This window comes from Ranitomeya variabilis, chromosome 5 (genome assembly GCF_051348905.1).
Source record: "Ranitomeya variabilis isolate aRanVar5 chromosome 5, aRanVar5.hap1, whole genome shotgun sequence".
Lineage (NCBI taxonomy): Eukaryota > Metazoa > Chordata > Amphibia > Anura > Dendrobatidae > Ranitomeya > Ranitomeya variabilis.
Genome location: NC_135236.1, coordinates 674,521,651 through 674,532,390, shown reverse-complemented (window position 1 = coordinate 674,532,390; position 10,740 = coordinate 674,521,651).

Here is a 10,740-nt window from a genome sequence, read left to right as displayed (position 1 = left end):
CTAACGATGTGGGGGGAGCAACTCAGCACCCCAGAGCACCAGCAAGCAGGGAAATCACATATTAGCAAGCTGGACAAAACTCATCATATACTAGGAAACATCTTGAACACAGATGAGCAAAAATAAGCAAACAGAACTTAGCTTCTCTTGGAGAGACTGATAACGGATGTAGACAGGAGGAATCAGAATAGCACTGAATACAACGACAACAGGCAAGGACTGAAGGAACAGGTGGATTAAATAGGAAACCTGACTAGCAGATGACGAGACAGCTGATCCCAGCCAGAAACCTGCAAAATAACAAAAAGAGCCACCAGGGGGAGCCCAAAGAGAGAACTCACACAGTACCACGCACGACCACAGGAGGGAGCCCGGAAACAGAGTTCACAACAGGCTAAGAACTTGAGAGACCTCCTAACTAGGAGTCACCATACTGGGCATTTCTGGATGATATACCAGCCCCAGTGGGCTCGGTCTCATGTGGGGGATGCATCGCATGCCCTAATATGGATAAATGTGGCAAAGTTTTGAATTCTAGTGGGTCTAAGGAGTACACTATCAGGAGGCGCATTACGTGCACCTCCAGATATGTTGTATATTATGCCACTTGCCCGTGTGGTTTGATATAAGTGGGGATGACCACTAGACAGTTAAAAGTGAGGATTAGGGAGCATGTCCTTGGGATCAAGGCGGCTGCCACCCAGAAGGATATGTCCGCATTAAAAACCATCCCAAAACATTTTTTGGCTTTACATCATTGTGACAGCTCAAAGTTGAGAGTCCGTGGGATCGACATGTTGAATGTCAATATTCGCGGGGGGAACCTGTTTAAACGTCTCGGTCAATTAGAGACGCGTTGGATCTGGTTGTTGAATACAGTATATCCATTGGGTTTGAACGAAAATATAAGTTATGCTCCTTTTTTGTAGTCATCACACTACTGTGCTCTTCTTTGCCCTCCGCATCATGATGTTTTTATTTGATTTTAACTTTTTTCCTTTATTTTGTGCTATCTAGGACCCGTATTTTCAAGCATTCTCTCTCATGGAATGTTGGTGGCAGGCATCTAACGGGCACAACTCAGAGGGAAGATCTTTGGAATCAGAATTGGATCAAAAATATGCACTACAAATGTTCTCCATCTGTTACATCTGTCCACCTCTTTTGTTTATATATTATAGAATGTCTTTACTATGCTTAATACGGTGTGCATTTACCATGCATATGTTCATGTACAATTGCTGGCTATAATTCCCTTATAACTCTACACTGTTAGTATTTTTATGGGATTTTTTTGTTATATTTAAATGGGCCTTCCTTGTTTATCTTTGGGCATGTGGCTGTATCATATATTAATGTATGTTATATTTGTGATGACTCACATGTATATGTCAATATCTTAGCAGATGGGAATGTTTGTTGTTATCGACATGTCTGTATACGATATTATATATCTATCCATGCTATTTCTTGTTCAGACTTTTATCTAGTGATGGACTTTTGTGGCTGTATTGATTGAAACTGCTTTTGTGTTCGTATTAATCTTTTCCTGCTGATCTTTGCCGCCTCTTATATGAGGATATGTATGCCGATACAGTTATGTCTTTACATATTATTTTTCTTCGGCCCTTGTGTATTACGGCTTATCTGCCCCCTCTTTTGCCCATCGTCAACATGGCTGCCACATACCTTTCTGTGCTATGCGCAAGCGCTTCTTTGCTCTGGCCGGCTCCAATCACCGATCACGTACTTCCGGGTCACGTGGGGCCCCATGTGTTTCCGGTTGTCGGCAGATCGGCTGTGCGGGGCTTTCGTGAGCTGCGCGGCTCAGCTGCGCCTGATTTTTTAATTAAGGGTCTGAATAAATAGCGCTGTTTTGCCCATATACTTCCAAGCGCCCCCTGAGGAAGGTATACGCACCGAAACGCGCGTCGGGGTGGTCCGGTGTCCCCTACGTTGGCTCAGGTCCTCCTTTCAGGTGATATGCATATTATCTTGTTCCTTCATGTCTGTAGCCACATTTCTGCCTTATGATATGGGAGCTATTTTTTGGTTACCGCGGCGACTCCTTACTGATGTAATTCTACTTTCTGACATGTTGAATGCTATTGTGATCCTGTGGTGTATCTGAGCCACCGCTGGGGCCACCTAAACCTTGGGTGACTACTATTTTTATGTTGTGATTGGCATTTTTTTGTCATCTACCAGCCCCATTACACTTTACCTGGTCTTTTTGTGAGTATATTGTATATTTTATGGATTATTAATAAAGGTTGTTTTTACTGGATTCTATGACTGCATTTTTTCTGGTTTTTGGTTTACTGTTTGTAGGCAGTTATCCATATTGTCCATACAAGGGTGGGGTATTTATTTAGATACATACCATTGATACATTTGTGATGTATATACTCCACCAATGATGTTTATCGGAATCTTGTTGTTAGTGATAGAGTAAGGTATAGTATAAATAAGGGGTCATATAAGGTTTAGAACAATGGGGGGCACTATAGGTTAGGAGATAAGATAAAGTTAAGGTACCGTCTCACAAAACGATTTACCAACGATCACGACCAGCGATACGACCTGGCCGTGATCGTTGGTAAGTCGTTGTGTGGTCGCTGGGGAGCTGTCACACAGACAGCTCTCCAGCGACCAACGATGCCGAGGTTCCCGGGTAACCAGGGTAAACATCGGGTTACTAAGCGCTGGGCCGCGCTTAGTAACCCGATGTTTACCCTGGTTACCAAAAAAAAAAACCAGTACATACTCACATTCCGGTGTCCGTCAGGTCCCTTGCCGTCTGCTTCCCGCACTGACTGACTGCCGGCCGTGAAGTGAAAGCAGAGCACAGCGGTGACGTCACCGCTGTGCCCTGCTTTACGGCCGGCCGGCGCTGACACAGTGCAGGGAAGCGGACGCCGGAGGACGCGACAGACACCGGAATGTAAGTATGTAGTGTTTGGTTTTTTTTACATTTACACTGGTAACCAGGGTAAACATCGGGTTACTAAGCGCGGCCCTGCGCTTAGTAACCCGATGTTTACCCTGGTTACCCGGGGACCTCGGCATCGTTGGTCGCTGGAGAGCTGTCTGTGTGACAGCTCCCCAGCGACCACACAACGACTTACCAACGATCACGGCCAGGTCGTATCGCTGGTCGTGATCGTTGGTAAATCGTTTTGTGAGACGGTACCTTAAGGAGAGGAGCCCAGCAGTCCAGGGCCTCAGGGCTGGAAGTCATATGAACACAAGAGGACATGAGCAGCATGAGAGTGGCAGCGGCTAAGCTCAATGGAAAATCCTGGAACATCTAAGCCTACGGTCTGAGAAGGATTGGAAGCACCATCCTTTGGTTTCAGAGGGGAAAACGGGCAGGGAATTCCAGGCACAAGCTAGTCTGACTAGTCGGGAAGCTGCGGTACTGGAGAGTATGGTACAGGAACACATAATTGCAGGAGGGCAAGGGACAACTCAGAGAAAAGGATCTATGGTCAGTGTGGATTCCTGTGAGATGCTTGTGACTGAACTGGATGTGCTGAGTAAAGTTGTTTTGTTGGAAATGGACTTGGACTCTGTTAATCAGTGTGTGATGATGTCTGAAACCGGAACCCTGGAACCTGAGGAGGACTCTAACCTAAAAGTGATTAATTTGCATTGCACACACATCACACAGCAGATGGGACTTTGTAATTTCTTTGCAGGGTGCCAGGGTGTGCCAGAATAGCAGCCCCTCGCCATGACTACCGCCCTGGCCACCTCACAAATGTACCATTAATGACGAATCTTTGTTTCCTGTCATTTAGCTAATTGATTACCCATCTGCATATAGTTTCTCCCAGTTCTTGCTTCTGGACCTTCAGTATAAGGCTGTTATATGGCACAGTATCAAATGCCTTTGCAAAGCCTAGATAAATCACATCAGCTGCATTACCAACAACCAGATTTGCACTGACCTCCTCATAGAAACCCAACATGTTAGTTAGACACAACTTATTCTTCATGAATCCATGCTGGTTCTCAATTATATTATCTACAATATATTTCTGCAGGCTCTCTCTTATACTGTTCTCAAAATTTTTGCACACTACCAGGGCCGGCCTTTGCCCTGTGCGACCTGTGCGGCCGCACAGGGCGCCAAGGCTCGTTAGCATACAAGGGGCGCATTTATTGAGCTCAGCAGATTAATGTCACATTACATCAAAATCAGGGGTGGGATTCAGCCGGTACGACCCGGTACGGGGCAGCCGTTTTCTAAAATTTCCATCTGCCAGCGTTCCGGTTACCACGCCCCCGGTCATCGGGCCCCCCCTGGCAGTGGCGTAGGAAGGGGGCGGCACAATGCGGGGGGCGGCACAATGCGGGGGGGCGGGTCGCCGGCGGCGCAGAATTTACCTGGCTGTTCGCTTCTCGGCTTCAGAAAAATGGCCGCCGCGATCTCCATCTGCGCATGCGCGGCATCCCGCGGCCATTTTCCTGAAGCCCCGGGCAGCAGAGCACTCCACCTGGGCACGCGCGGCCTCAGGAAGATGGCCGCCCCCACCGATAAGCAGATAGAGCAGGATCGCGGTCAGGTAAGAAGAACTTGTTTTTTTTTTTTAATTATTATTGAGAGCGGCGATCGGGAGGGGGGGGCAGGGCAGAAAGCTGGACACAGGGAGGCAGAACGCTGGACACTGGGGCAGAAAGCTGGACACTGGGGCAGAAAGCTGGACACTGGGGCAGAAAGCTGGACACGGGGGCAGAACGCTGGACATTGGGGCAGAACGCTGGACACTGATGCAGAACGCTGGACACTGGGGCAGAAAGCTGGACACGGGGGCAGAAAGCTGGACACGGGGGCAGAACGCTGGACACGGGGGCAGAAAGCTGGACACTGGGGCAGAAAGCTGGACACGGGGGCAGAAAGCTGGACACTGGGGCAGAAAGCTGGACACTGGGGCAGAAAGCTGGACACTGGGGCAGAAAGCTGGACACTGGGGCAGAAAGCTGGACACTGGGGCAGAAAGCTGGACACTGGGGCAGAAAGCTGGACACAGGGGCAGAACGCTGGACACAGGGGCAGAACGCTGGACATTGGGGCAGAACGCTGGACACTGATGCAGAACGCTGGACACTGGGGCAGAAAGCTGGACACTGGGGCAGAACGCTGGACACTGGGGCAGAAAGCTGGACACTGGGGCAGAAAGCTGGACACTGGGGCAGAAAGCTGGACACAGGGGCAGAAAGCTGGACACTGGTGCAGAATGCTGGACACTGGTGCAGAATGCTGGACACTGGTGCAGAATGCTGGACACGGGCAGAATGCTTGACACAGGGGCAGAATGGAGACACGGGGCAGGATGACAGACATGGCGTCATGACTGGAGACACTGGAGGCAGGATTGGAGACAGATGGGGCAGGATGGATACGATGGAGACAGATGGGGCAGGATGGGAAGATCATATGGGGCAGGATAGATACTCATTAGGGCAGGATGGGAGAATATATGGCTGACGCCAGGAATGAGACACACGGGGGCCAGGATGGCGAATATTATTACCATAGGGGCTAATTAAGGGATATTATTACTGCAGTGATGTATTTATTTTATTTTTTGAGTATACTGTTTTAAATGGAGGGGCGGTCCTATTACTGTGTAGAGTGACACTATGTCGCCTTCTTCATGTGGTGTAATGTAGAAGTTGGGAAAATTAAGTAATGTGTTCTGCAAGTGGAACTCGAGATAACTGTGTTATTTCCTGCAGAGACGAGTCCTGGCTGGATGAAGTGATGGCGGTCTGTGCGGGATGAAAGATGAAGGACTTCACCTAGAGATGTCACTGGTGAGTCAGTGTGTTACCTATACACTGACACTATACACTGTATACTATATACTGAGGTCCTGTGTATGTCACCGGTGATCACTGTATTACCTATACACAGACGCTGCATACTAAGTACAGATCTCCTGTGTATAATGGCACTTATGGTGATAGTATTGTGTTTTTTTTTATTATTGATCAGTATTGTAGTATTCAGTCACTATGTGGTGGTAATATGTGGTCTGGTCATGATGTTGTGGTATTCGTTCCTTGTATTTGATATTATTCGATCACTGTGGTGGTAATATGTCATCTGGTCATGGTGTGGCGGTGTTTGGCCTTGCAGGCCGCCGCTCTGCACTCTGATTGGCTGTCAGCCCATATGGCTTTGGACCAAGCGTCATTTTTTCCTTTTGGTCCGCTTTAAAGCACTTTATAATTCCCGTTATTGCAATATTAGTGTTTCTTCAAGTGTTTTGCAGGGAAACACAAGTTTTCTAAGTAAACGTGTTGTTGTGAATATTAAAGAGTTATTGTTTTCTTTCAAAGTTTGGAGGGGGGGGGGCGCCGTCCTGCAGTCTCGCACAGGGCGCCTTTTGGGCTAAGTCCGGCCCTGCACACTACTGATGTCAGGCTTACTGGACGGTAGTTGCCTGGATCCATCTTCTTACTTTTCTTAAATATCATTACCACGTGAGCCATCCTCCAATCCTGTGGCACCACCCCTGTTACAAGAGAGTGTAAGAATATGAGATAAACTGATCTGTCAATTATTGAGCTCATTTCCCTCAGTATCCGTGGATGAAAGCCATCTGGGCCGGGGGGATTTGTCAATATTTAAATTGCTCAGATGTCGGTGTACTTCTTTTTGTGTTAAACTAGTCATATCAGGTTGTGAACTTTGATTTTTGCCTTGTTGAATGATCCCTGTAAGGGACAGTTCATTGGTAAACATGGATGAAAAGTGGCTATTTAATATCTCAGCCTTTTTTGTTTGTCCTTTATAATTATCTTGTTATTGTCGTCTTTTAAGGGGCCGATACCATCTGTTTTTTTCTTTTTGGCATTGATGTATTTCTAAAAATGTTGGTAATTTATTTTAATGTCGTCGTTGGTGATTTCTTTCTCTGTAGATAACTTTGCTAGCTTGATTTCTTTTTCACATTTCTTATTTAGATTTTTACACTCCTGAAATACTTTCTATTTCAGTAAGCTCAGCTTTCAAGAATTTGAATGCCCTTTGATTTTGTCTTATTAAACTTTGTACTGTGTTATTTATCCATAATGGTTTATTTTTTTTCCTTGACATTTTATTACCAAAGGGTATACGTTTTCTGCCCGATTCTAGTAGTAATTCCTTAAAAATGCCCCATTTATGTTCGATATCCCCAGTTACCATGACGTGGTTCAAGTCTACATGATTAAGCTCTTCCCTTAATTTGTTTTAATCAGCTTTCCTACAGTTACAGGTTTAGGCATTTTCCCTTTTTAATGTTTGATTGAAAATTACATTGAAACATACCATGTTATGGTCACTGCATCCCAAATGCCCCCTGACCTGTACCTCTGAAATTGTATCTGGTCTATTTGACAGAACCAGATCCAGCAGATTACCTCCCATGATTGGTTCATCCAGCAGCTGAGAGAGGTAATTGTCCTGAACTGTGGATAAGGCCAGTTTCACACGTCAGTGGCTCCGGTATGTGTGGTGACAGTTTCCTCACGTACCGGAGACACTGACTCACGTAGACACATTAAAATCAATGTGTCTCTGCACATGTCAGCGTGTTTTCACGGACCGTGTGTCCGTTTGAAAAACACGGAGACATGTCAGTGTTCGTGGGAGCGCACGTATCACACGGACCCATTAAAGTCAATGGGTCCGTGTAAAACACGTACCGCACACGGATGCTGTCCGTGTGCCGTCCGTGTGCCGTGCAGGAGACAGCGCTACAGTAAGCGCTGTCCCCCCCAGCTTGTGGTGCAGAAGCCGCCATTCATTTCTTCTCTCCAGCAGCGTTCGCTGGAGAGAAGGAATGAAAAATCATTGTTTTTGTTTTTTTGTGTTTAAAATAAAGTACCCTGTAACCAATCAGGCAGAGCAGCAGATCTAAAAACACAGAGAGATAGAGCAAAATGGAAACGGAAATGTGTCCTTCTGTCCGAAGCCTCGATGCCTGCGCAGTGTGGTGGTGTAGTCAGAACATGTGCACACAGTACTATGGCGCCATTTTATTAAAGAGTGTCTTCAGTAAAACGGCACCATTCTGCGGATGCTGCCGGCACCAGCCCCTACTTCAGCTGGATGTGTCCTCAGATGCACATGCAGCTGAAGTATATTGCAGTGCCCCAACGTGCCGGGTCCGTATGCGGCAATACACGCTACTGGCCAATCAGAGGCCAGCAGCTGACGTCAGCGTGCATGTGACTGGGCGCATGGAAGTAACATAATGTGCCCTCGTCGCTTGGATGCTGAACCCAGCTGCCGACTTCAGGAGACGACGATGCGCTTCAGGGCAGTTGGGGGAAAGGTGAGTATGAGTGTTTATTGTTTTTTCTATGTATTGAATAACAGCAGCGCCAGCAGGATGGGGGGAGCATATACCTGGATGGGAGAGCATATTCCTTATTTCTGTAGTCTGGTACCCCTATTTCTGTCTGTGGCTGCACTTTGCTGCCTGCTCTCCGCTGCCCCTGCCCACTCTCTGTATGAGTTGTTTTTCCTAAACTAAAACTCAGTATTCAGGTTAAATTGCCGTGTTGGCACTTTGCAATAAATGGGTTTTCGGTTGCAGTTTGGGCACTCAGTCTCTATAAGGTTCGCCATCAATGTTGTACTATATTACTTCAATAAAATGGGGCCGGAGTCATTGAGTGCTTATACCGCGATCTCTAGCACCATTTTATTGCAGACACTGTATATGCAAATTCACAGACACAATGTCTTCAAAAAATGGTATAAAAATAAAAATGTACCAATAAAAATGCTAGCTGCCTGGGAGTAGAACGGGCTCAATAACTAGTATAATGGAAGGACAGTGATCTGTTTCTCTGTGACCAAAATGGTGCAGAATCATGAGGAAAACTGCGGAAAGTGTAAATCTCTTCTGTTTGTTCTCTGTCTCCAGATGGGCGCAGAATAGTCGTCACTTGTGCCGAGCCTTCCCACACCAATAGAAAAGCAGGGAATGCAGAAGTCAGACTTTCCGTCGTTCTCCCCATGCCTCTGCAGCAGCCATTTTGGTCACTGAGAAGAGGATCACCGGTCTCATCTCTGTAGCTGATTGATTACACTAATTGTATGTTACTAGAAAATAAGAATCTATAAGGTCGCCCTCTTTAGGTGTCTGGTTCTCACGTGATAGGAGCTGAGCTCTGATACCGGACATTGAAGCTTCGGCCTCTTCCTCTTGTTAGTGCCGTTTTCCTCACAGACAGTACAGCACGTCTGTCCATAAAATGGCTGCTGGTGCAGGGTCATGTGACCAGATCAGGCCAGCTGCCTCCTCCAATAGAAGAACACCTCACACGGGAAAGCTGCTTTTCTATTGGACGAGGCCGATTGCCTCAGGAGATGCACGATGTCGCAGGGTAACACATTCCATGATGTCACTTGTGGCCTAGTCAGTGCTGGAGAGTGAAGATGAAGACCGGAGCCAGACGAAAAGCCAGGTCAGAGCTGGAAAGTGAAGATGAAGACCGGAGCCAGAGGAAGGGGGTAGTCAGTGCTGGAGAGTGAACATGAAGGCCAGAGCTAGCAGAGGACGGGACCAAAAGGGAAGCTGCAGTGTCAGAACATGTTAAAGAACATTTTTGGCACTCAACTTGTGGATAAGATCAATTTTAATAGCAGTTACTGGTAGTAAACGATTTGGTCAAACAGCTGACCTTCTTCAGTACACCAACTGTTCCTAAAGTGTCTGGGTAGATGAGACGTTGAAAATATTCAAAAGCTTTGTAGTTCCCACCTGGAGTAGTAAATAGTCCTAAATGGGTCCTAAAAAATAGCATACTATCTTAAACATAGACTAGGGATGGCTCATCATGTGAGTCCTAATCCTATTCTTACATGGGGTGCAGGTATCTTTTCATAAGGAACAATCTGGATCTGCTTGTTAAGGTAGATGGGTCTGTGTATCCGGATGAAAATGAGACCATATACCTATTATATGTGCAGCGCGGACCTGAACATAGGACCAATGGAACGTTACCACTGTCGGTGGTGGATAGTGGCGTCTCCTTCCTTTTATTATCCTTGAATTTATTCACTAATCTGCAATCCAATCTATTTTTAATACAATTTTACTGTGACCATTCTATGACCAGAAGTTTCTGAGGAAGATTAACCAACTAATGTAGGGCTGTCATGTTTTACAATGATTTTTAAAAATTATGGCAAAAAACAACATATATAAATATGAAGAGCGATAACCAGATCCTTCATGAGACTCATTAAATCATAAAATGTTTGGGTTTTGTGCAAATCTGAACTTTCTGAGAAATTAAAAGAAAATTATATTTGCTAATTTTGAAAGGAATTTGTCACAAGGTTTTTGCTTCCCAATCTGAGAGGAGTATAATGTGGCGGCAGAGACCATAATTTCAACGATTTGTCACTTACTGGGCTCTTGTTGCAGTTTTTATAAAATCAGTTTTCACTGCTCCAGATCCAGCAGTTCTCTAATTCTGAGATCTATATATCCCCACCTAAACTCCTGATTGACAGCTTTCTGTGTACACTGTGCATAGGTAGAAAGCAACCAATCAGTGCTAGGAACAGGGTTATATAGAGCTCATACATATGGAGAACTACCTGGAAGCAGTGGAAAGTAGTACTCTAGTTATCTCCTGAAGACAGGGCCGTATTTGCCACTAGGCACTCGAGGGCACGTGCCTAGGGCGGCGACACTGCGGGGGGCGGCACCTGAGCAAGGTTTT